A 27,697-nucleotide genomic window follows, 5' to 3' on the forward strand; every position below is an offset into this window, starting at 1 on the left:
AGAATATGTTAAGGTTAGCCAAACATCGCAATGTGATAATGAAATTGTACATAACATGAAACGTTTAATGTTTTAATTTTTTGTTTTAATAAATACGGCCGGGAGGGTCACTCCCTCCCACATCCAAAAACTTTAAGAACTGTTTCCGGTTTCCCTCCTTTTGGGGATTGAGTTGAGAGGGGGTGGCGGGTATCTCAGCCATATGGAAAGGGGCGACCACTCGGTCCCCCCGAACGTATGGCGGAGTGCCTCGATCCCCCCGGGAAGCCATTTTTGGGCGGGAGGCGCGTCTCGGCTGGTATGCCCGAAGCGGCGTAGCCAGGGCGCGCTTTTTCCCGCCCTAGAGTGGGCTGGCCTAGACACCGACGTAGCCAGCCCCGCCCTAGGGGCAGGCAGGGGCGGGTTTACGCCCGCCCTGAAGACGGATAAAAAGAGACGCAAGACCAGAAGACGTCCTCTTGTTCTTGTGCTCCGAAGCTGCACCTCCTCGCTACACGTGAGCTCGGGACAGAACGAAGAGCCAATTTTGACCCACCCACCAGCCCCTGAGGACAGCAAGTTGTTGTGCAATAAAGTGAATTTTATGAGTATGTTTTTCCGTTTCGTTTACAGGCTGTGAAAGTATCAGTTTGTTGTTGATCATAATAAAGTATGGTGAATATCGTGTAGGTTGTTACGATTAAAATTGATTTGATATAGTGTTGCATTTTAAGCATGCTCTTTCGGTCGTAGCGACCAATGTTTTCATAGGTTTGAGTAAGAATTGTCGTATTTATTTTTGGTAGGCGGTAAGGTCATGATCGGTGAGCACTAATTGGTAGATCCCTATGAGTGGGCGTCACCCAACACGGATGGGAGCGCTCGGGAGAGGTGGCCATTGGCCCCTCAATGGGGAGGCGGTCCCGTCTAAGGGCGGGTCGCCGGAAGTAAAGGAAAGGCGGTCAAGGCCCCTTCCTTTGTAGGAGGGGTTACAGCCCCCTCCTGGGGAATTTCCCGGGGCCAGTGTCATCTGCGACGGCAGATGCGGTAAGTTGTGTGGGGTGGGGGGAGGTCCACGATACCTTCTAGATACCACACACAAGTCTTCGAACGACCTTTAAATGGCGTCGAGTCTTAAGTGCCCCCGTCAAGTCAAGGGAAATTGTTAGTAGTTGCACTTGAGGTAAGCCTCTGTGCTGTCGCCCCTCCCAAGTGGGAGGGGTAAGTCTGGTTAGGGATCTTGACACCGGTTATGACCTTGCCGTTGGCCCTTAAACGTTAGGATGTACAATTTCAGTGTTTCTAGAGAATGTTTTTGTAGGATACTAGTTCGGCTAGGAGAACCTCTGTATTAGAGAATATGTTAAGGTTAGCCAAACATCGCAATGTGATAATGAAATTGTACATAACATGAAACGTTTAATGTTTTAATTTTTTGTTTTAATAAATACGGCCGGGAGGGTCACTCCCTCCCACATCCAAAAACTTTAAGAACTGTTTCCGGTTTCCCTCCTTTTGGGGATTGAGTTGAGAGGGGGTGGCGGGTATCTCAGCCATATGGAAAGGGGCGACCACTCGGTCCCCCCGAACGTATGGCGGAGTGCCTCGATCCCCCCGGGAAGCCATTTTTGGGCGGGAGGCGCGTCTCGGCTGGTATGCCCGAAGCGGCGTAGCCAGGGCGCGCTTTTTCCCGCCCTAGAGTGGGCTGGCCTAGACACCGACGTAGCCAGCCCCGCCCTAGGGGCAGGCAGGGGCGGGTTTACGCCCGCCCTGAAGACGGATAAAAAGAGACGCAAGACCAGAAGACGTCCTCTTGTTCTTGTGCTCCGAAGCTGCACCTCCTCGCTACACGTGAGCTCGGGACAGAACGAAGAGCCAATTTTGACCCACCCACCAGCCCCTGAGGACAGCAAGTTGTTGTGCAATAAAGTGAATTTTATGAGTATGTTTTTCCGTTTCGTTTACAGGCTGTGAAAGTATCAGTTTGTTGTTGATCATAATAAAGTATGGTGAATATCGTGTAGGTTGTTACGATTAAAATTGATTTGATATAGTGTTGCATTTTAAGCATGCTCTTTCGGTCGTAGCGACCAATGTTTTCATAGGTTTGAGTAAGAATTGTCGTATTTATTTTTGGTAGGCGGTAAGGTCATGATCGGTGAGCACTAATTGGTAGATCCCTATGAGTGGGCGTCACCCAACACGGATGGGAGCGCTCGGGAGAGGTGGCCATTGGCCCCTCAATGGGGAGGCGGTCCCGTCTAAGGGCGGGTCGCCGGAAGTAAAGGAAAGGCGGTCAAGGCCCCTTCCTTTGTAGGAGGGGTTACAGCCCCCTCCTGGGGAATTTCCCGGGGCCAGTGTCATCTGCGACGGCAGATGCGGTAAGTTGTGTGGGGTGGGGGGAGGTCCACGATACCTTCTAGATACCACACACAAGTCTTCGAACGACCTTTAAATGGCGTCGAGTCTTAAGTGCCCCCGTCAAGTCAAGGGAAATTGTTAGTAGTTGCACTTGAGGTAAGCCTCTGTGCTGTCGCCCCTCCCAAGTGGGAGGGGTAAGTCTGGTTAGGGATCTTGACACCGGTTATGACCTTGCCGTTGGCCCTTAAACGTTAGGATGTACAATTTCAGTGTTTCTAGAGAATGTTTTTGTAGGATACTAGTTCGGCTAGGAGAACCTCTGTATTAGAGAATATGTTAAGGTTAGCCAAACATCGCAATGTGATAATGAAATTGTACATAACATGAAACGTTTAATGTTTTAATTTTTTGTTTTAATAAATACGGCCGGGAGGGTCACTCCCTCCCACATCCAAAAACTTTAAGAACTGTTTCCGGTTTCCCTCCTTTTGGGGATTGAGTTGAGAGGGGGTGGCGGGTATCTCAGCCATATAAAATCCAAGACGGAGTAAGCTTTATTCGAATCCCTAATGTTCTATTCAAAAACCTCTCAATATCTCTAAGCAGCGTATGGAGTTGCGGGCAGGTGGAAAATATATGTATATTGTCAGCTTCGGCGGCATTGCATCTCGAACAGGTAGTTCCCAAAGTGCCTCCCCATTGTGCTATCCTGGCAGGAGTAATATATAATGAATATATAGTTTTGTAATGTTGAGATTGAAGGGAGGATGCACAAAATATCGATCGACCTAAATCTAATGGCTCCTCAAACCAGCCTATTTCTCCCCTTATTTTCTCCACCCATTTATTACTATATTTTTCTAGATCATCAGTTTTCTCTTTTGCCAAACTCGCATACATTGAGCGTATCGAACGATCTCCTGCTGTTCTTATTTTCTCTAAAATGTAATTCTTATTAAATCCTCCTGGTCCTCCTTGTTTACTACCTAGATAGCTCCTGATGTGGAGATTCTTAAAGAAATCTCTGTTACTCTAACCATATTTATTTCTAAGATCCATACACTGTACCAATCCCTCTGGTTTCAATATATCTCCCATTTGTACAATCCCTCTTTCCACCCAGTTCAACATAGTTTGGTCACCAAATATTTCCAAAGGGAATGACTTATTTTTATACAGTCTTACATACCTATTATATCTCCCCAGTTTACACTTTTTCAGAAATGCATTCCATATTTTAACAGCGGCCAATAGTGTCTTAAATCTTGTTCTTTTAAAGTAGCCATAATCTATACCATTTAAAAAACTATTTCCCGCTTCCACCCTTACTACTGCTGTATATATTTTCATAGAAAAACTATCAACCCTCGGTTCACAATCATTTCCACCTATTAATCCCTGCATATATTGCAAGGCTGCTGCCATGTAATACAGTCTGAAATCCGGAGCACCCCACCCTCCCCTCTCTCTAGGTAAAGCCATAAACCTATAGGCTCTACGCGTTTTACCATGTGCCCAAATAAACCTATTACAAATTGCCTCCAGTGTATTAAACCAAATAACCTAAAAAAATAAAGGGATTGATCTAAAAAAGTAAAGAAACTTGGGTAGAATTATCATCTTTATAACATTGGTACACCCCACCAGTGACAAATGTAAGTTATTCATTCTCTCCAGATCCCCTTTTACTTGTGACATTAATGGAGTCATATTGTTACCCACCACCACATCTAGATTTGCCGCTATTGCAACCCCCAAATATATTGCTGAGTTAACAACTCTATCATCATTACAATTCACGTAGCTATTCTCAACAATCTGTGTTTTACTTCTGTTCAGACTATATCTGGAAACCTGGCCAAAATGTTGAGCCTCCTCCTCCGTCACCCTAATTGCATCTCTGGGATCGGGTGTTAATATAGCTACGTCATCTGCGTACGCCAGTGTCTTTAATCTACAGCCATTTATATTCATTGCCGGTATATCTGGATTTCTCTCCAGTCTGCGCAGGTAGGGATCCAGACATAACGCAAATAACAGGGGAGATGAAGGGCAACCCTGCCTTGTCCCTCTCCTTATTCTAACAGCTTCCGAATGTCCTCTGTTGACTCTTATCTTAGCTGTTGGATTTGTGTAAAGAGTTTGTATAGCTTTTATAAAACTTTCTCCTATTCCGCTCCAACTCATAACCGACCATAAAAACCCCCATGAGACCCTATCAAATGCCTTTTCAGCGTCCAGAAATAGTGCTGCCATAGGGTCTCCTAGGGTATTTGCTGCATAAAAACATTGTTATTACCTGTCTGTGCTGTGTTGTTCCTTTTCCCGGGATGAAACCATGTTGGGAGGGACAGACAAAACTTTCTACCACCCTTGATAGTCTTTTAGCCAGCATCTTTGAATAGATCTCTACATCTAAATTCATTAATGTAATTGGTCGGTATGAGCCTGTGGTAGTCGGTGGTTTCCCTTTCTTTGCAATTACTATGATGTCTGCTCCTCCCCATATTTCCGGTATTGACTCTCCCTTCTGCGCCAACAGCATTATATTAAACATATCCCCCAATAGAATTGTTTGAAATGTTTTATAAAACTCCAGTGGTATCTGGTCCGGGCCTGCGGCCTTCCCTGCAGGTAGGTTACCTACTGCTGCCCCAAACTCCTCTAGCTGAATTGTTGCTTCTAGATAAGCCTTATCCTCCATTGATAACTTTGTAGGGGGTATTCCACTCAGATAGCTTTCTACATCCTCCATTCCTACTGCATTGTCTGCATTATAAAGACCTGAGTAGTATTGCCTAAATACCTCCCTTATCTGATCTGGTTCTTGAACCATATTCCCTTGTGCATCTATGATCTCCCTAATGTCTGCTGCTACTCCTCTCTGTCTAGTCCGAACAGCTAAAATATGGCCCACCCGCACACTAAGCTCATAAACACCCTCCTTCCTTGCCAGATATTTTTCTACTGTTCTCTTGGCAATCCCTTCTGCTGCCTCTGCCCTAAGTGCTATACCTTTAAGCAGTATCTGATCTAGCTGGGAGTGTTGTCTAATAGCCAATTCTAGCTCATCTTCGACTCTCGAGATATTTCTATTCATTTCTTGTACCTTCAACTTTTCCCTCTTTTGTCTCGAAAAGGCATAACATATTGTCTCCCCTCGGATTTAACTGATTAATAACGGTATTACTTGTGGTAGGCTATAATCCACTGCCATTATTAATTCACTTTCTTACAACAATGGATTAACAGTCCAAAAACCAGTCACCTCTCCCATCACTCATTGACTTTATGTTTGTCTTTGACCCCGCACAGAGCATTGCTGCCCTTTGTCTAGGTTCTTGCTATAGAAATGCCAAATGCATGCTTTAATGTAATAATATATGTATTAGTAGTACTACTACCAACATAATTCTAGTATTAGAGGTGTTAATTCTGTTTTTCTCATGGCTATCGGACATATGTATTAGTACATGCAATGCAGTTTTTGTTCCTTCAGAATTGACACAAACAAACATTTATTCATACAATGCACCTTTACATTTTTATTGAAATGTACTGATTGCCAATAATTGTTCAGCCTGTACGAGGGATTGAGAGTACAGCTAAGTGAAAATAGTAAATTCCTGAAAAATAGGCAGAGGGGAAATCTCTTCGCCCCACCGAACCATGTACAAGGGGAACACGCTGACCTCTTTCTTTGTAGACCACGCTTTTAATTGCCCATATAACGATGTATAAAAGGATTTATGCATATATATTACAAGCCGATGTCATGTGTCTGACTATTAATATAAGCGAATATGGAACACAAAATAGTCCTTGCTCAGCAAACCTTTCTCAGTGTTCCTAACCACTTGAGTGTACTGTTGTGATTCAGGCATGCTGTGAAGGTGCATATACCATTTCTGTCCCTTGGGGTTATAAGCCTCTCACTTAAACACCACATGCTGCTTAAAATCCCATGCCTAGTACCGTGGGCACTGGGTTTGGTTCCCTACGGGATAAAACAATCGAGCTGTTAAAACACCCCAGTGAAGGAGTGTTACCTGTCCACGTGAGCTTGTTGTAATTCGACCATGGCCGTGTTAGCGCTTAGCTGAACTACACGTTTTCCCGCTTAACTTGGCTATACACGAAAACGCCATTTCGGATGTTACGGCGGCCATCTTAGACCATAAGCGGCCTCGTGGCTAGCGTGCCCTTTAGTCCGTTGTCCGTACCACTGACCACTTGAGTTTGCCCAGCAACAGACTATTTTTAGCACTGGTCAAGCCTGTACATGCGCAGTCCCCACTGACCAGTCGTCCCTTAGGAATGTGCCGCCAAACTGACCAGCGGGGTTGTAACCCTCCAATGAGCTGGCTGTGTTCCAGAAAATGACCATATATGTACATAATGCCTTGTAACTTTGTGCCGCCTATCTTTTATTACCTGTAAATTGTATAAAAGACCGAGTCACACCGATGTTCGGTGTGATACTTCTTGCATTACCGAAGGGTGCTGTAGGAATGTACCACCACCCCATGGGGTCTTAATAAACTTGTTCTTTGAATTTTACAGTTTCCGTGCCAACAGTTCTTGAATGTAAGTGGGTGATCTACGGAGCATGTAGGCCTTGGGAACCCAAATACTACAAATTGGCGACCACGAAGGGACTCATCAGCGACTCGGATGCCCGAAGGAGAGGTCGTGACGAAGGTTTGGAAACTCGCCATGGACGCCTACGCTGCCACCGAGTGACCCGAGTCTTGGCACCCGCGGTGTTTCTTCCTTTCCTTCTGATCTGACCTTCCAGGTGGCGCCGGTCTCCGACTGAGTTTTCGATCGTCTGCGTTGCAGGGAAAGTGCCGTTTGGCTGATTCAATTACAAGACCTTGGCAGTTGGAATCTGGATATTTGAGATTTTGGGTAAGATTTGTGATCGGTAAGGTAGTCTGTGGACGCTTACTGAAGTCCTATGATTTGTGATCGGTAAGGTAGTCTTCGGAAGCTTGCCGGAGTTCTATGATCTATGATTTTGATTTGAGTTAGCTAACGTTTGTGAATTTGTGACCTTTGAATCTATATGTGTAGTGCACTTCACATAGGCAGGCATGTAGAGATGTTTCTCTAACTTTGTTTCTTTCCTTTGAGCGGCACATTTGTGTGAAGTACTGTAAGTGCCATTTTATACGGTGTCACGCTTTCGTGATACTTTTTGAACATGCCTGTTTTAAGCACACACCGAGGGATGTGCTGTCTTGGAAATGGTACCACAATTAGGTTAGCGGAAGCACAGCCGGCTCCCCCAGAAGGAACACCAAATCGTGATATGTACATTAAATTTGGCCTTCCCCCTATAATGTACAGTAAATTATGGCATAAGTATACAAAGTCAGATCCTGAATTGCAATGGCCTCTACATGGGTCGTTCGATTTACGTAAAGTACAGTTTGTGGAGCAATGTTTGTTTCTACGACGGTCTAGACAAAACATGTTTGATTGTGTGCGAATGTGGGAGAAAGCGGTGCGCGAACGAATGAAACGTGAAGTTGCCTTGGCGGACAAAGAGCAGCGCAAGGCTGCTCGGGATAAGGCTTTACAGCTTGAGGAAAAGGAGGCTCAGGAGAGGAGAGAGAGAGAGGAGCGGGAACGTAAATTGCAAACGACTGGTCAATTCCCTATTCGTCGACCGCTTTATCCTGTCCTTAATAATGAAATTGATGATTTTTCATTGCTAGATCGGTCGCCGCCTCCGTACGTTTCGCCTACGGCTCCAGCTGCAGATTCGGAGGATGAAGGACAGGATAAGCCGGGAAAGAAGGGCGTATCTGGTCTCAGGTTTTCCGCGGAGAGATCCGCACATTTACGTAGTTGGGCTCGTAAAGTGAATACGAATTTTGTTTCTCAATCTGACGTTGTTGCGGAAAGGGGTAATTGGACAGATCAAGAATTATTGTATTTTCTGGCTAATTTGACAGATGAAGTTGTTACCGCATATCGTCAGTTTTCAGATACGTTAGAAGATAAAGCTGTGTCAGTTCACCGTGAGAATCTGGATAACGGTTTATTTGATCTTGCAGATGTTGATGCCCTTTACAAGCAACTGATCCGGCTGCGAGATGAGACTACCAGATTGCGGGACGAGCGGAAAAAGAATAAGGAGTCCGGCCCGGAGTCTAATGGGCAGTCTAAGGAGTGTTCTCTCCGGGGTTCAGATAAGAGTTCTGCATTGCATGTTATGCCTATGCGTGAAGCCGCACCCTTGTATGTTCCACCTAAAGGGGAAGGTACAGACGATGATAAATTGTCGAAGGATGCTAAGGGATATTTTGTATATAATTGGGTATATACGCCTTGGAACAGAGCAGATGTTATGGCATTGAAAAATTCTTTACCTGATCTTCGTAAAAATCCAGCGGCATTCTATGAAGGGGTGGAAGGGGCTATTTCGTCTTGTGTGATGACTCTTGTTGATATAGATCTGTTTTTTGGGTTAATTCTTCCGCCAGATATGTGGAGACAGATTCGTAAAAATAATGATGAAAAGATACTTGGGGGAACTTGGAAGGAAATAACGGCAGCCGATTTAGACAGGGAACCGGCATGTAAGTCTTGTCAGTTGATTTTGGACCTCCCGGCGGCTATTTTAAATAAATTAAAAACGCTCGTGCCTTCTAAAAAGATCGATTGGACTATGTTAGCTTCGTGCAAACAAAAGCCAGATGAAACGGTTTCAGATTTCTTTACGAGTGAAAGTTCCTGGGCCACGGCGACCCCTGCGTCTTTGTTAACTATGGCTCAGTATTATGAGCGGCAGGAGTTGGAGGCTAAAGAAAGTATTGATAAAAAGGCGAAAGAATTGAAAACGAAGGTGATGTTGGCGCAGGCTCGGGGAACACAGGGTAGAGGGAGTGATAGAGGTAGACGAGGTGGAGGAAACACGTCGTACGGTCGTACGGATATAGCGGAGGATCAATGTGCGTACTGTAAAGAGTTTGGGCATTGGGCTGATGATTGTCCGGTACTTCGTGAACAACGTAGTCAGCGTGGTCGTGGAGGTGGTAGGTCGAGAGGAAGTTATACGGGAGTAAGAGGTGGTGGAGGTGATCGTGGAAGGGCTGAGGAGAGGGGCCGTGGCCAGGATGAACGAAATACTTTCGATAGACGAAACCAATACCAGATAGCGGAGGGTGAGAATGTGGAGCACCAGGATTATGTGCATGCATAGGACTGTGTAGGATGGGGTGCGGAATCAATTGAAGTGCCGGTAGATCAGAAGGGTCCATATGTAACAGCGGGCATTTTGGGTTCTACTGATCAATTTCTAGTCGACACAGGAGCTACTCGTAGCGCTTTGTCAAAAAACTTGGTTTCGAGGGCTCCCCTGTCTGGCGAAATGATAACATGTGTAGGGTTCGATAACACACCCTCCCCTAGCCCATTGTCAAAACCCCTTGCACTTTGTATTGACAAATTTTTTAGTTTTGGCCAATTTTTGTTATCACCCCATACACCGGATAATATCCTGGGTATTGATTTGCTTAAATATTTTCGAGCAACGATACGGTGCGCTCCTGAGGGATTGCGGGTTATTCTGAATGACAATTATCCTGACTCAGACAGATTTTGCACTATACTAGACATTCCAGCTTTGGCCTCTCTCCCACACACGTTATGGGCGACCTCGGATACGGATGTCGGAGAGATGCGTATTCCACCTATTCATATTACTGTTAAGGAGGGGGCCTCTCTGCCACGGGTACCACAGTATAAGATCTCGAGGGAAGGTGAAATTGCCCTGACACATATTGTCCAAGATTTGATAACTGCAGGAGTGGTGGAGGAGGTTCCTTATAATGTTTGTAACAGCCCTATTCTTCCGATCCTTAAGAGAGATACAGACGACAAAGTCTATCGGTTTATTATTGACTTGAGAGAGATTAACAAAATTGTCATTCCTCAATACCCGGTGGTGTCCGACATTACGACCTTGCTTACATTGGTGCCACCAACGGCCACGACCTTTAGTGTAATTGATTTGAAAAACGCGTTCTGTTCCATCCCTGTCCATCCTGATAGCAGATATTTGTTTGGCTTCACGTTAAATAATAAATCGTATAGATTTTGTCGTGTTCCTCAAGGTTACACTGAGAGCCCTAGTATCTACAGCCAGGCTCTGAAAAGACAGCTTGATTCCTTTGAGTTACAGTCTGGGGTTGTCCTTATCCAATACGTGGATGACCTTCTGCTTGCTGCAGACTCTTATGCACAATGTGAGGAAAGTACGATTGCGTTGCTTTCCTTTCTGGCACAGAACAATCACAAGGTTTCTAAGAAAAAGCTCCAATACTGTAGACCCAAGGTGACCTATCTCGGTCATCTCTTGTCTAAGGAGGGGCGTGCATTAACATCAGATCGAATTCAGGCGAATTTAGATACACCAGTCCCCCGCACACAGAGAGATGTACGTGCCTTCATAGGGTTAACGTCCTTTTGTAGGCAGTGGATCATGGGGTTTTCGCACATTATAAAACCTCTGCTAGCGTTACTGTCCAAAGCTACACCAATGCCCCTTGAGTGGACAGATGAATGTCAAAATGCTTTTGAACAATTGAGACAGGCCCTCTGCTCTGCCCCCGTATTAGGTACACCAGATTACACGAAGATTTTCACATTGTACGTGCACGAGAAAGATGGGTGCGCGTTGTCAGTGCTGGTGCAAGCACACGGGGATAAGCAGAGGCCCTGTGCGTATTTCTCTGCCATTCTTGATCCTGTAGCACGAGGGTTACCTGGGTGTTTTCGAGCAGTTGCAGCAACAGCAGTAGCCATACGGCAGAGTGAGGGAATAGTGTTATCGCACAAATTGTTGGTGCTGGTTCCCCATGCAGTGGATGCTCTGTTAAATCAAACAAAGACCCAATATCTCACGAGTGCTCGTTTGACAGGATATGAGCTTACACTTTTGGTGCCACATATCACACTGAAAAGATGTGCTACCCTGAACCCTGCCACTTTATTGCCCTATCCGGTCGAGGAGGGTCAGGAAGAAAAACATCATGACTGTGTTTTCCTGACTGTGGAACAGACAAAGGGTCGTGTCGACTTACAGGATATGCCACTTCCAGATGTGGATGGGGAACTGTGGGTTGATGGATCGTGTTTGAGGCTGCCAGATGGTACGACTTCCGCAGCCTATGCGATCACGACACTTAAAACGGTGGTAGAAACAGCACGGATACCCCAGAAATCGGCTCAGGCAGCAGAGCTGATAGCCTTAACGAGAGCCTGCGAGTTGAGTGCTGGCCTATGTGTGAACATATACACGGACAGCCGGTATGCCTTCGGAGTAGCACATGACTTCGGGCTACTCTGGAGAGAACGTGGGTTTTTGACTTCTCACGGAGTACACATTATGCACGGAGAATTAGTGTGTGATCTCTTAAACGCGTTGCTTTGTCCAAAGAAAGTAGCGATAATAAAATGTAGCGCCCATAAAAAGGTCATTGATAAGGTGGGTCAGGGAAATGCCTTCGCAGACAGCATAGCGAGGCAAACGGCTATGTCTCGAACTGATTCCCCCATGTATGTGATACAATCACAGGCTGAGCGATGGAGCGATGCTAGAGCAGAAATCTTAGACATTCAGAAATCAGCTACTGAATCAGAACTTGCGGAATGGGCAGCAGATGGAGTGCTAGATGATGAAGGTTGTTGGAGAAGCAAGGATATGGAGAAATGGAAATTGCCTGCAGCTTACTTGCAAGCGATGGTTCAGATGGCACATGGGTTGGCGCACGTGGGAGCTCTTGCAATCACTCGACTGCTAACACGAGTTTGGGAACATCCCGAGATTGCTAATACTGCCAAGAGAGTAGTGCAGACCTGCCTGGTATGTTTGCAACACAATCCTGGAAAGGGGACCCATACTCCGAAAGGAGGGTTCGTTCCACCTTCCGCACCATTCGAGGTACTCCAAATGGATTATATCCAGCTTGAGCGTTGCAACAATCTGAAGTACGTCTTAGTGGTGGTATGTGCTTTTAGCAAATGGGTTGAGGCCTTCCCCACGAAAGACAATACAGCTCTAACAACGGCTAAGGTGTTGCTTAAGGAGTTTTTCCCTCGCTTTGGAGTTTGCAAATTTTTGTGGAGCGATAATGGGCCTCATTTTGTTGGGAAGATTGTGGAGTATGTACTGAAGGGGTTAGGGATTCAGCAGAAGTTTCATGCTGTGTTCCACCCTCAGTCTGCAGGTCTAATGCTACGTTGAAACTCAAACCGGCTAAAATCGTAGCATCAACGTCGTTGAAGTGGCCGGATGCTTTGCCGCTAGCATTACTCTCTCTCAGATCAGTGCCCCACTCGCGAACTGGCCTCACACCATATGAGGTGGTGTTTAGTCGCCCTATGAATATCTGGGGGGTGCCCAAGCCGCGATTAATACATGATGTGCCTTGTATAATGATAAACGATTATTTGGCACGATTAACAAATGATTTGTTTTCTATTCATCAACAGGTTCGAGAAGCGCTCCCTGACAACTCTACTGGAGAGGGCCATGATCTTCGCCCTGGCGACCATGTCATGATCCGGTCATTTGAGAGAGCGAGCAGTTTGGAGCCGAGGTGGCGGGCCCTGAGCAGGTCCTTCTGGCGACCCGGACAGCAGTACGAGTGACCAATAGGAAGCGGTGGGTGCATTCAACTCACTGCCGCCGTGTCTCTCCTGATCTGGTGAATCCTGCTGTGTTAAGGGACTACAAGGAAATTTTGGAGAAAGAAAAAAGCCCAGCTGTGACATCGGCCGAAGTTGAGGGAGCCTTCCCGGACCACACTGTTGCTGGACGAGAGCGTTATAATCTGCAGCCACGATAAGAAGATTTTTTGGTTTTCGAGACTGGTTGGTTACCGCTCTGGGGTTTGTGAAACGGAAGCCGGGAATCTCAAGGGGGGGGGATCAGTTCTGCCAAGAGTAGCGACACCCGTCTTGACCCCGGAGAAGAAAACAACGGCTACCTCGGAGCTCAGCACCGTATTTTTCTTTTTTAGGTATACACTTATGTGTATTTGAGACTTTGTGAACAATTTGAACTATTTGAGACATTAAGAACTTTCTGAACTATGGCGTCCACTGCATCACGAGATAAACGAATACTTGGTGCCATCCTTTTTGTCTTGACCATTGTGGTAATAGCTGTGATAGCCTGGGTAGTTGAACTTGTGGTGCCTGCACGTGAACATTTGCTGCCGACTACCCCGGCCCCATCTGAACATTTTCATTTCACCTTACCTTATCATGAAGAACGGCACCGACAGACTTACTTGAATAATAGTTTTATCCAGATTCTGCATCACACGCATAATATGACAAATACGTCCAATTGCTGGGTGTGTGGGATGTTGCCGGGGCATCAGAAGAAAGGGGGTACTCCACTCATTCCACTCCCGTTTTCACATAATGGATCCTGTAATGCCTGGTACACTCTCCTCTTCACTCTGAGATGGCCAACAAAAGGGGGGGTGCTTTTTCGTTTGAATAAAGTTTGTTATCACGACAGGGATGGGTTTCCACGGGCTGAGGGTACTCGATTTGAATGGGAGGAGTACCGGCCCGATAATGTATCTGCCCCGCGTGTGTACAGCAATCAACGAAATATCAATGTATCTAGCTCACATGTCCTTAATGTTATCGCTACTAAAGCTGATTTGTGTATACGAAATAAAGGCTCAATTCCGGTGGGGAAAAGTGAATGCAACACCACACTTACCTTTGATAGCCCGAATGGCATATCGTTTGTAGCATCTCGCAATACTTATTTCATTTGTGGAACGAAAGGTTATCATCAACTTCCGTTGGGATGGTTAGGCACGTGCTATGTATCTTTTGTACTACCCCCTGTATTCATTGCCCCGCCAATGTATCATAATGACTATATTTTGTACCACGACTTTGTTTTGAATCGTGTCAAACGGACTGTTGTTCTGGACGACATCGACCAGACCGATACTGCCTTACAGCAATATGTGGACTTCAATTTGGGACTGTTTTCCTTTGTGGGGGCTGCGTTGAACAGTCGGAAAATACGACGATTGACACGTGTTGTTGAGGCCGTAGCCAATGATACTGCCATTGCACTTGGGAATATCACTGAAGAACTCCAGATTTCTAGGATTGTCACGCTCCAAAATAGGATGGTGTTAGACGTAGTTTTGGCTGACCGTGGGGGGGCATGCAGAATTATCGGAAGTAGCTGCTGTGTTTATATACCTGACAATTCACCATCTGTTTATGATGCCATTTCCAAATTGCATAAGATAGCTGCTGAAATTCATCCGGACAATGGAACTTGGACACTTTCAGGATGGTTCTGGTCAATGCTTACTGCTTGGGGTTGGAAACTGCTAACGATTCTCTGTATTATTGTGGGGGTACTGTTCTTCGTATGCTTATGTATTCAATGTGGCCCAGCCTTATGTTCTATGTGCTTATCCGCTTGTGTACCATCAAGACGAGCTCTTGCCCATGACCACATGATGCTTCATAAAGAAGTAACTCAAATAATGTTAATAGATATTGAGGACGAACACCCTGATTATGTTCACTATGAGGTAGCTTCAGCTAAACGCTAAAAGGGTCGTCTGTTGTAATTCGACCATGGCCGTGTTAGCGCTTAGCTGAACTACACGTTTTCCCGCTTAACTTGGCTATACACGAAAACGCCATTTTGGATGTTACGGCGGCCATCTTAGACCATAAGCGGCCTCGTGGCTAGCGTGCCCTTTAGTCCGTTGTCCGTACCACTGACCACTTGAGTTTGCCCAGCAACAGGCTATTTTTATCACTGGTCAAGCCTGTACATGCGCAGTCCCCACTGACCAGTCGTCCCTTAGGAATGTGCCGCCAAACTGACCAGCGGGGTTGTAACCCTCCAATGAGCTGGCTGTGTTCCAGAAAATGACCATATATGTACATAATGCCTTGTAACTTTGTGCCGCCTATCTTTTATTACCTGTAAATTGTATAAAAGACCGAGTCACACCGATGTTCGGTGTGAAACTTCTTGCATTACCGAAGGGTGCTGTAGGAATGTACCACCACCCCATGGGGTCTTAATAAACTTGTTCTTTGAATTTTACAGTTTCCGTGCCAACAGTTCTTGAATGTAAGTGGGTGATCTACGGAGCATGTAGGCCTTGGGAACCCAAATACTACAAGCTGTCTTTTCAATTGCAAACCTGTCCAGGTATGGGTTTGTTTATACTTTCAACTGTTTTTTTTTAAAGAATATCTAGAACAAATATTGTTTCAAACGTGGTTCTAGTCTGAACGTATGTGAAGTGTGGATGGATTGAAACAATTTTAGATTAATGAAAAGCTCCTTTTAATTTTTTCACTTTAATATCTTTTTACAGATTTTTTTTCTGTCACGCATACTGGCTCAAAATAAAAGGTGAAAAGTTCAAAATGAAAAGAATCCACAGAAAATGCAATCTGCACATTTGTAGATTTTTGTGCAGCCAAGGACCAAGTCACTCAAACACATTTACTGTATGTGCATGTAGCGGTACATATTAATCTAAGAGGTTACAGTGCAGCTGCGGTCCCTGAGAAAGATACTTCATCACCAACAGCAATGGACAAAATTCATGCATCTGCAATACTCCTATAGGCTGAGCGACAATTTGAAAAACACATTAAATAAGCTGAATGAGGCTGACACAGAGCTATGATTAAAACGGACGTTCTTTATGTTCATGAAAAAAGATCCTGGTTATCGTCGAGTGTAGAAAACATATCAGGTCAAAAAAAAAAAAAAACCTTCCTGCTAAATTTTCGAATATGGTGTGTACTGTAATTCACATACCGTTCCCAACATAGTTTATTGAAGATTTCTAGTATTATATTCGTGAAAGAAACTTCATGATTTACCAACAGTAACCTACAAAACATGGAAGACCGAGGGCCTTATGTTCGAAAAATTTGCAAAAATGCTTGCAGCAGTTAAAATGGTCCACTGTGACATAGTATTTTGGTTAATATAAGTTTGCAAAAACAGCATGGTATATCGAATATTTGTCAATTAAAAAAAAATAACAATAGATCTTTGTGATGTCTAAATTATGGTTTTTAATTGGGATCTATTGTCTGAATCAGAAACTGAATGTACAAAACATTTGCAAATTGTGAATAGAAGCACATACAGCAAGTAGCACATGTAAAATGTCATCAAGATGAAGCAGCTCATGACGAGGTGCAAACTAAAAAAGCTTAATCAGGGTGCATTTGGTACTTTCACACTAGCAGCACTCTGTGCTATCATGAAGAGGATTTGCATCTTATAAACTTAGCAAAGTAGAAGAAGAACGATAATTGAGAGGGACAATCGATAGGGAGTGACTTTGTTTGAATAAGAAAAAAATAAGATGTTTATAGTGGGTACACATTTTTTTAAGGAAGTGTTTTTACATTTGCTTTCTGATTTGTGGTTTGTGGTAGAGAGGTACATCTTAGCCTACTGTGGCCATCCGTACGCATAATCAGTTTAGTCGTAGCCCTCACCTCTTTGCATCTGGTCGATACTTGTGCAGTAGCAAATCTTGGGGGGATATCTCAGAGTGCTCTGTCTAGATTTATTCTGGAACTTTCGAGATGCCATATTTCAAAGGCAACATTTTATTCAATTGTGCATTTTCCAAATGTAATTGGGTGTGAATGGAACGCATAGCCTCGTTACCCAATCCTGAGAGACAGAGGCCATTATTCAGAATCACAAGTCATCACTCTCCCAGTATTCAGGTGTGTTTGCAACACTTCATGCCTCAGCACAGATACTGTTGCATGCTTTCTATAAACACATATGACTCCTACATTTTTAGACATTGCGCTTTGTATAACTGACTATCAACAGCAAAGTTTTGAGACGGCTGTATACATATTTTAGTAAAGCATATACTTTCAAAATTAAAGTAAATTAGTACAGATTATCAAATAAATCTTTATAAGTGACAGTATAAGTTCATTTTGCCCATATATGCTAAATCCTTCCTCTATTCCACAACCGGCAAGAAAAATGAGGTACAATTGTGCACATAGTATACCCAATCGGTTATTTGAAGAACGTGTGGATTACTAAAATGGAGGCTTTGATGTTTGCTTAAGAGAGATTGGTTGTTAGGTAATGGCGTATAGAGACTTAACGAACGTAACAATAGATAGCATGTGAGAACTAATTACATAGAGGCCCCAGGACTGAGGAAATCAGACTATAAGGCACATAAGGATGAGGTTAAAATGGAGACACGACCCAAATATTAGATACACTGACACATGTGGCTAAGTACCTAGGGGGATGGGAAATGGGAGATATCGGGTCAGTGTAGATTGAATGTTACAGTGGTGCTGGATATATTTCCATCGTCCAGGCAAATAAGAAGTGCTGTATACATATGCAATACTTCATAAATCTCGTGCTAAACTATGCAAATGTAAGAACGTATGATAATAATTGCCTATAAACATACTTGGAAGAAGAAAAAGAGAGAGGGTGCACTGGAGTATGACCTCACATAATATTTCAAAATGATGGCCACAAGTGTTATGCTGTACAATGTAGTGATAGACAAAGTAATGCAAGGAGAATAGTTTAAGATGATGTGGATGATGATGATCGGATGATTTGACTGCTGCTGAAACAATGCACGCAGGACTGATATTACAAACAATTACTTTTGAGTTAAAAAAAGAGATGACAGATCTCTTTTAAGTTTAATTAGAACATTGGAATGTTGGGAGCTCCATTGCAGACAATGGAGTGCTCCCTGCTTCTATGGGCCGGTTAAGGCCCGCAGAGCAACATTCCAATGTTCTACAAAGGCCTCTTGAAGCTCGAGGGGATTTATATCCCCTCGAGCTTCGAGAACCCTTTGTTTAATTTGTTAGAACATTCTGCCCTCTAGTGGCAGAATGTTCTAATAGCCTTATAGCTCTTCGTAGCAGGGCTATACTGGCAATTAAAGTCTTGTTGTCTCGTTAACGGCCCGGGCCTTTAATAGCCGGTAAAGCCCGCTACGGCAGGCTATAAGGCTATAATAAAGCTTTTACATTTATCATTCAAGAAATATCAGCACTGTGTTGGGTTTCCAAAGTTTTTTCTGACATGAGTCCTGTGGCCTTTTTCTAGACACCATGTATTTGGATGGCTTATCGTGGCTTCACACAATACTAAACATCAAATATTTTCTATGCTAATGGCCTTGGAATGGAGCGCTTTTACTCTACTCCTTCCAACTTCTACAGCTTCCAACATACCTTTCTGCTTCACAGATGAAATATTTATTTTTGTTATAACTCTAGTGGGTATTCAATCAACCATTTTCTCGTAAGTAGCCAACTGCTATTTCTAGTTGATGGCAATGATATGTATTTTTTTTGCCACACGTCTACCTCATGTGCACAGCTCCTCTCTTCTTCATTTTCGTCTTGAGACCTGTACGCTCATGGATTCAACTTTTTTTATCACTTTGGATCTATGGATCTGAACACAGGGTAACAACTCTCTGTTCGTCTATATTTAAGCCACCTTCTTGTTTTTCACTTTTTTTCTTTGTACAAGTTTGAGAAGTTGCGCAACATTATGATACATTATTACTTTAGAGATGAATATGTAAAGTAGAGTTTATATAGTTTTCAATAGTTAATATTGGAGTCTTCATAACGTCTGACAGGAAAAAACATGTTGGCTGCCCTGATTGTTTTATGTAATCAACTGTTCTTCCACAATGACTAACTTTTCATGGGACAGGTACATTATCTAACAACTCCAGCGAGGGAATGACTTTCAGGGCAGGCTACCAATGTGTTGGAATTAGGGGTGGGCGGTATTTGTGAAATTCACTTTCGCAAACTATCGCAAAAATGCAAAAAAATCTCTGCAAACATACGGAAATATCGCAAAGACGCAGACGTTTTTTTCCCTCCTGTATGCGGTATTTTCTGCATGATCGTGTTGAAAATGTCTTGCCAACTTACCCATGCAGTCGCTAATGGGTGCGGCCATATTGTTTTCACTTGACCCGCCCGCTCACGATGCTTATTTCCTGTTCCGGGTCACGCAATAAATGATCTCGCCCGTTCGCAATACGTATTTCCTGTTCTGGAAGACTTTTACGTGTTCGCACCGCTTTTTGCGTGCTCGGGGAGAACATATCGGGCAAACTTGCGCACATTTTCGCAATGGGTGCGGCCATCTAGCTTTTCACTCTATTGATATGGTTCTGGGGCCTGCTTTTAAATCCTCCCTCTATCTTTCCAATCCTTTGTTTCAAGACACTTTTTTAAAATCTTTTTTATTTTTTTCTCTCTAACTATTTTCTCGCTTCTATATTTTTGGTTTTTGTCTACTTTTTGTATGTTTTTTAGCTACTTTTTCACTCTTTTTCTTTCGCCTGCTCTTTTAATTTCTTTCACTTACTTTTTAATTTTTTTTACCTTTTCTTTCCCACCCCGTCTCACTCTCTTTTACCCCAGAACCATGTTCAAGGGTAGGGCTCACTGCAAGAGCCAGAGCGGCAACCTCCTTCCTTGCAGAAGGCGGCACCCACAAGGGGTGCAGGCACGGGCCTTATTTGGGGAGGTGGAGCTGGCTGCACTCATTTTCTTCATGCAGCACCACCTCCCCCTAACCCTGGCAGCAGGTGGCAGGCCTGGGTCAGGGTACGGGCTCCGGGAGCGTTGGCAGCGGTGGGGGAAGGTGCGCCGGGCAGTGTTTCGCTGCTCTGGGGTCCAGCACACAAAGAACCAGTTGATGCACTGGTGGTCCGATATCCTGGACCGGGAGCAGGACCTGCTGGACCTGCTAGGAGTGGAGGTCCCAGGTCTTGGTGAATAACTATTTAATTATTACTACATTTTGTCTGTTCTGCTCTGTGTTATATATTGCAAATATTTTTTTTTTCCAACCAGCTAGAATGCTGCTGCTTACATTATAGGTAAATTACTTTTAAAAGTCTTCTGTGATTGTTATGACACAGGTGCTCTTCTGCACTACTAATCTTACTTGTTTGCAACTTTGCGTTTGTGCTCGCTTAGAGTGATTATGTAAGATTTTATTTTAGAGAAATTAAGTAACATAATGCTATAGTGACTCTTGTCCTTACTTTGTCCTGTCACTAAGAGATAGGGGTGGATTGATACTTAGGTTTAGTTACTTTGTATGAGTTTGAAATTTTTCGTGGTATGCGTAATGCCCCCTCTGTTACGTCACGTGCTGCTAGTACCCCAGTCTTTATTAGAACCTTTTTCTAGTTTGTTCAATGAGTGGTAATAGGCTTAGCACTAGCAGAACATCAGCATCAATCAACCAAAAATCTGGTTTATACAAAAATGTAGTCATGTGTTCTCCATTTGACCATATGCATTGTTGAGAACTAAAAGAAGTGGAAATGCATACTTAATGTACAATTGGCACGCCTAGAATAGGTGGGCTAGTTTAGGTGGTACTTTGTACTTAGGCTTAGTTGCTATTCTAGAATCAGAACGGAAGACTGGCATAGTATTGATAAATAGTAAGTTGTCGATCCGCGAAACCCCCAATACTACTTGTTGACCAGATGAGATCGGTCAATTTAGTTATTGCAATTGTTTTTTACATAAGTGTTTTTTGACCGTTCTTTGAAAATATTTTATTTGTTTGACACCATTCATCAATGTTTGTCTCGTTCTTATATCTTTCCTGTTCAGCACACAGGGGCAGGCAGACAGGGGCGCAGTCGGCGGTAGAACACCATCAGGAGGACACCAACGAGGGCTCTTCTGCTGGCCCTAGTAAGTCATCTTGTTTTTGATTAATAATTCTTATTCCATAACTTTTACTGCACCATATTTTTCCTAACCCTGGGCGAAGCACTACGCTACGCTCGTGTAGTTTGCAAATTTTTTGCAACTTCGCTCTACGCGAGCTGCACATAGCACAGTGCGAACACGCGTAGTGCAGTGTTGCGTAGTGCAGCTGTCATTTTTTGCTTGTTCGCGGTCCTCAACGTCATGTTTGCGACCGCGAGCAAGCAAAATGACATCCAGGCGAGATTCTCAACGCGGGGAGGTCAGGTTTCTCATTGCGAGTGGTTGCGCATGCTCCCAACCGCTCGCAATTAAGCATGGGCTGAAAATTTGTTCCGCTCGCGGAATTTGCGGATTTTCCACGATTTCGCGATCAGCGAATCTCGCGTAATCTCAGTAAAATCCGCGAATCAGCAGGGACGAATTATTAACTTCAACTTGGGCACCTGCTGCTGTAAGCCTGTAAGCCTGTAAGTGGTTCCTGGCGCCTCGTTGCCTACTTGCAACTATTCTCTGACCCTGCTCTGACCCTTGAAGCAGGGTCAGGGAATAGTTACAAGTAAGCAATGAGGCGCCTGTCACAAAAATTAAACCTCAACAGGAAGCACTGACAGATATAAAAACAAGCATTTGCAATGCAATAGGTATCGCATTAGGAAAGTTTGAGCTATTGGTCTTGTAAATTGCAATTTTTTTTATTTATGTTTTGATTTTGAAAATAGCTAAATTAATAGCTTTGTCATTTACAATGCCAATAGTTATAACTTTCGCAAATGAGACACCTATAGCATTTGTAATGCAACATGTTTTGTATTTACATGACTTAGATGTATTGATATTACAAATTACAATGCCTTTTAATTTTTTTAAATAATTAATACTTAAATAAAAGTGATTTTAATTTATAATGGCAATAGCTTAAACTTTTGTAAATAACTTGTTAAGATTATGTTCAGTGTATTTTATTGTGATGAAAATCCAAGAAAGAAGTGAAATATTAACATCTTTTTGTGACATTTGTAATAAAGCTTGAAACATTGAGAGAACATATCTGAACCAGTTGTTGATGAATGGTTGTGCAGATTGATTCTGGGGTGGCACTGACTGGTGCTGTGGTGGTGCTGAGTGGTGCTGTGGTGATGCTGAGTGGTGCTGTGGTGGTGCTGAGTGAAACTGGGATGGGGCTGAGTGATGCTGGGCTGGTGCTGAGTGGTGCTTTGGTGGTGCTGAGTGATTCTGTGGTGGTGCTGAGTGATGCTGTGGTGGTGCTAAGTGGTGCTGTGGTGGTGCTGAGTGATAATGTGGTGGTGCTGAGTGATGCTGTGGTGGTGCTGAGTGATGCTGTGGTGGCGCTCGGTGGTGCTGTGGTGGGGCTGATCGGTGCTGTGGTGGTGCTGAGTGATGCTGTGGTGGTGCTGAGTGATGCTGTGGTAGTGCTGAGTGGTGCTGTGGTGGTGCTGAGTGATAACGTGGTGGCGCTGAGTGATGCTGTGGTGGCACTGAGTGATGCTGTTGTGGCGCTGAGTGGTGCTGTGGTTGTGCTAAGTGGTGCTGTGGTGTTGCTGAGTGATGCTGTGGTGGTGCTGTGTGGTGCTGTGGTGGTGCTGAGGGATGCTGTGGTGGTGCTGAGTGATAATGTGGTGGTGCTGAGTGATGCTGGGGTAGCGCTGAGTGATGATGTGGTGATGCAGAGGGCAGAAAGGCACAAAAAGCAATCTAACAAAGGGCAGAAGGGCAGAAAAACAAGGAAAAAACGAGTCTAACAGAGAGCAGAAGGGCACAAAAAACGAGTCTAAAAAGGGGGCAGAAGGACAGAAAAACAAGGGGAAAACGAGTCTAACAGAGGGCAGAAGGGCACAAAAAACGAGTCTAACAGGGGGCAGAATGAATCCCGCCCTGCGTGTTTGTCCACGAAGATGCCACCTTTTTGTGCAATATCTCTACTCAACTGGAGTACTTTCTTCTGTCTAATCAGTAAGTGCTTGCTTGTTGGCTAAATGCATAGGGGCAGATTTACAATAACTGGCGCATCCCCAGGGATGCGCCAGTTATTGTGCGCCGCAGCTCCGCCACCTATGGTCCGCCGCATTTACAATGCGGCGCACCATGTGGCAAAAACGGCACAGATGCGTCACACATCTGTGCCGTAAAAGCAGCAAATTGCTGGAGCTGCGTCGCAAGCACGATGCAGCTCCAGCAATGCCCTGGGGGGCCCTATCTCCCCTATGCGGCGTCAAGCCTTGCGCCTGCTTCCAGCAGGCGCAGGGTTTTGACGCAGCATTGGCCTAAAAGTGACTACAAGATTTCACTCAGCCACTTTTAGGAGGCGTTCCTGTGCAGGAACGCCCTCCCCTGCCCCGGAATGCCTCCTGATGGCGCAGGGCTTTACAATGTGACGCATCTCTCAGATGCGTCACATTGTTAATACCCAGCACCATGGCGCACCTTTTGTGCTGCCGCTGCATCACCAGCACACATGGTCACTGGAGACACATCTTCTGGCCCTTTACTCAGCTGCAGTGTAGTAAAAGAACTATACATTTACCCAATGAGGGAGCACTTACTGGATTAGCCAGTAGAAAGTACTCCAGGGCAAATCGCAAAAAAATCAGCAATTTCGTGGAAAAATTTGCGAATTCGCTGACTTTTTTTGCGATTGTGCGGGGAAATCCGCGAATTGGCGGAATGCGAATTAGCAAATTTCGCCCACGCTAACTCGCGATGAGAAACTATCAGTTCATGTTGAGAAAGCTGCAGCTCGAGTAAAAATTTACTTGAGCAGCAGAAAACTACAGCTCGCACTGTGAAAGAAGCCGTTTTCAATGATTGCACAGTGCCGGATGCTTGTCTGCACTGTGCAATCATTGAAAACGCATCTTGCACAGTGCGAACATGCTACTACGCAGCTCGCGTAGTGCTACGTGACGTTCGCGTAGTGCGAAGTGCACTTCGGGTAGCTTCACGTAGCGCTACGTCGCGAATTACGCCCACCCTTAATTTTTCTCCAACTATTGTTTCAGTTTCATAATGCTATTTTTTACTAACAATTATCCTTCGATCTGTACTGTTTCGAAAATCTTGTTCTCCCTGCCTCTGCTATGCTGACTCTCTGTACTACTAGTATTACTCTGTCTGTACTGTAGTAGCTAAGCTAGCCCAGTTGGCCACTCTTTATTTAAAAGGTTATAAATAAAACTCAGATTCACCAGTAGCTCTAGCCATTGATTCCAGTCCTTTGGGTCGTCCTCTTGTACTACTTCCAGTCTTATTGATCTTTAGTTTTTGATAATCTTGAGGCTTTTCAAAAATTTCCACCAACAAATGCCCAACCAGATTTATTACTATTTTTATAGGATAGGATATACTACTACTGTTGTTGGGATTTTGAACATACAGAACTTTCTTAAAGAGGCAGAGCGCCCAGCGTACCTCAGGCTCCACGCCAAGGCACCATTTCTTTTAACTGGGGAAGGTGTGAGGAGTTCAGGGAGAAGAAAATGGACTTTTAGAGTGAAATAAAGAGTTTGATTGGGCCCATGAGTTAGTTAGTTAGGGGAAGAGCCGGTCAATAATGTTGCCACCTTTTAACTCAAGCCAGACCCAAACAAACCTGTTGGGTCTCTGGGTGCCTGAGAGTATTTTTTAATTTATTGGTCAGTTATGCAAACGAGCCATACATAAAACTCTGGAATACAAATATATTTGATTAGTGAAAGGACAAAGGTCCTTGTACTGTGCAAACGGCTGTGTCAAGCTGCCAATTCAACAAATGGTTTGGTTCAACCTAGCTCTAGGACACCCCCGCGCCGCACGGCCACCAGCTGCTGCGTGTGCCTCCCTGCCTGTGTGCCTCGCTGCCGCCGCGTGACCACGCCCCCTGCCTTAGAGCGGCGTGGTCCGTGCTCGCTCGACCTGCCCTTGTTGTTCTTGCCGTTTTTGCATTGTGTTTTTGTCTTTCTGTATTGCCTGTATTTTTTTTCCCCTTGTAACTCGTAATTTCCTTCCTGTTTGCCTTTTCTCTGACCCTCGTCCTCCCTCCCCGCTTCCCGCCACCGCCGCTAACCCCGCCCCTTTTTCTTCTGTACCCTCCCCGCTCCCGCCTCCCAGCTGCTCCGCCCCCCGCGCACTTCGCCATATATGGCGACCGTGCGAACGCGCAGCGGTCACGCTCAGCGGGCGCGCCGATTGTGCGCCGAAGGCGCGCCGAAGGTAAACCCGTCTGCACCCGTCCGCGACTGGACCGCGCCCAGCGCCAGGACCCCTGGCCCTCGACGACCCCGGCCCTCCCGCCTGACGTACAACGCCGCCACCCTCATCGCACTCAACACCGGCCGACCCCCAGGATGCTACCAAGCCACCCCGAGACGAACCCACGGACCCTTCAGCTGCCACGCCTGCAAGTTCACCTGCATCCGGACCTGCCCGGCACCAGCACCTGCCAAGCCGAACACCAGCAGCCTCAAGTGCATCCTCCTCAACACCCGCTCCGTCCACAGACACGCCATCGAACTCTGGAACCTCCTAGACGCCACAGCCCCTGACGTTGCCTTCATCACGGAGACCTGGATGAACGCCTCTTCAGCGCCCGACATCGCCATCGCCATCCCAGAGGGCTACAAGATCACCCGGAGGGACCGCACCGCCAACCAGATGGGAGGAGGCATCGCCATCATCCACAGGAACACCATCCGAATCACGACCAGCACCGACAACACCCTTACCACCGCCGAACACCTGCATTTCCAGATCCACACCGACCCGAAGACCACCCTCAGAGGCACCCTAATCTACCGACCCCCGGGGCCACGCACTCAATTCAGCGAGGACATCGCCGACTTCGTCAGCCCGCATGCCCTCCCCTCCGCTGACTACATCCTCCTGGGAGACCACAACTTCCACCTGGAGAACAACAACGACCGCAACACCAGCACCCTGCTCGACAACCTCGCCAACCTTGGACTCAAGCAACTGGTGAACACCCCCACCCACCTAGCCGGACACACACTCGACGCAGTCTTCTCATCCAGCAAAGACATCGCCTTCAGCCACGCCACGGAACTCCACTGGACGGAACACAGCTGCGTACACTTCACCTTCAAAAGAACGACGATCCACCACCACCAACAACAGGTTGCCCGCAGAAGCTGGAACAAGATCACAGCCGACCAACTCGCCGCTTCGCTGAGCCAGCACCCTCCTGCCAGCTCAGCGAACCCCAGCCAGGCCGCCGACAACCTCTCGAAGTGGATCAGCAACTGCGCGGACGAACTCGCCCCCCTGAGGACCCCGCCCAGCAGACCCGGCAGCAAGAAAGCCCCATGGTTCACCGACGAACTCAAGAGCTCCAAGAAGAACTGCCGAGCCCTCGAGAAAGTCTGGAGAAAGGAACCTACACCAGACAACATGACCGCCCTCAAACTCGCCACCCGGAAGCACCACCAACTCATCCGCGCCGCCAAGAAAACTGCATTCAAGGACCGGCTGGACAACAACGCACACAACTGCAAGGAACTCTTCAACATCGTGAAAGAGCTCTCCAACCCCAACGCCGGAAACAACGACATCACCCCTTCGCAAGACCTCTGCAACTCCCTCGCCTCCTACTTCCACAACAAGATCGCGGACATACACAACAGCTTCAGCACCCAACCAACGCACGCCACGACCACAGCAACACTGCCCACCACCACCCTCCGAGCCTGGACTCCGATCAGCACCGAAGACACCGTCCGCATGATGAACTCCGTCCACTCCGGATCTCCGACCGACCCCTGCCCTCACCACGTCTTCAACAAGGCCGACGCTGTCATCGCACCCCACCTGCGGGACATTATCAACACCTCCTTCGACACCGCCACCTTCCCCGAGAGCTGGAAGCACGCCGAACTCAGCGCTCTTCTCAAGAAACCTACAGCAGACCCCACCGAACTCAAGAACTACCGCCCTATCTCGCTCCTCCCGTTTCCAGCCAAAGTCATCGAGAAGACCGTCAACAAGCAGCTGGCCGCCTTCCTCGAGTCGAACGGATCCCTCGACCCCTCGCAGTCCGGCTTCCAAGCCAACCACAGCACCGAGACCGCCCTCATCGCCACCGACGACATCCGAGCCCTGATGGACAACGGAGAAACAGCGGCCCTCATCCTCCTAGACCTCTCCGCGGCCTTCGACACTGTCTGCCACCGCACCCTAGTGCAACGCCTCAGCAACGTCGGAATCCAGGAGAAGGCACTGGAATGGATCGTCTCCTTCCTCGACGGAAGAACACAGAGAGTCCGCCTACCGCCGTACAAGTCAGAGGCCACCGAAGTCATCTGCGGCGTCCCTCAAGGATCCTCGCTGAGCCCCACCCTCTTCAACGTCTACATGAGCCCCCTCGCGGCCATCGCACGCCAACACAACCTCAACATAATCTCCTACGCCGACGAAACCCAGCTGATCCTCTCCCTGACCAACGACCCCGCCGCCGCCAGAGCCAACCTGCAGGAAGGGATGAAGGAGGTAGCCGAGTGGATGACGACCAGCCGCCTGAAAC

This window comes from Lissotriton vulgaris, chromosome 9 (assembly GCF_964263255.1).
Source record: "Lissotriton vulgaris chromosome 9, aLisVul1.2, whole genome shotgun sequence".
Lineage (NCBI taxonomy): Eukaryota > Metazoa > Chordata > Amphibia > Caudata > Salamandridae > Lissotriton > Lissotriton vulgaris.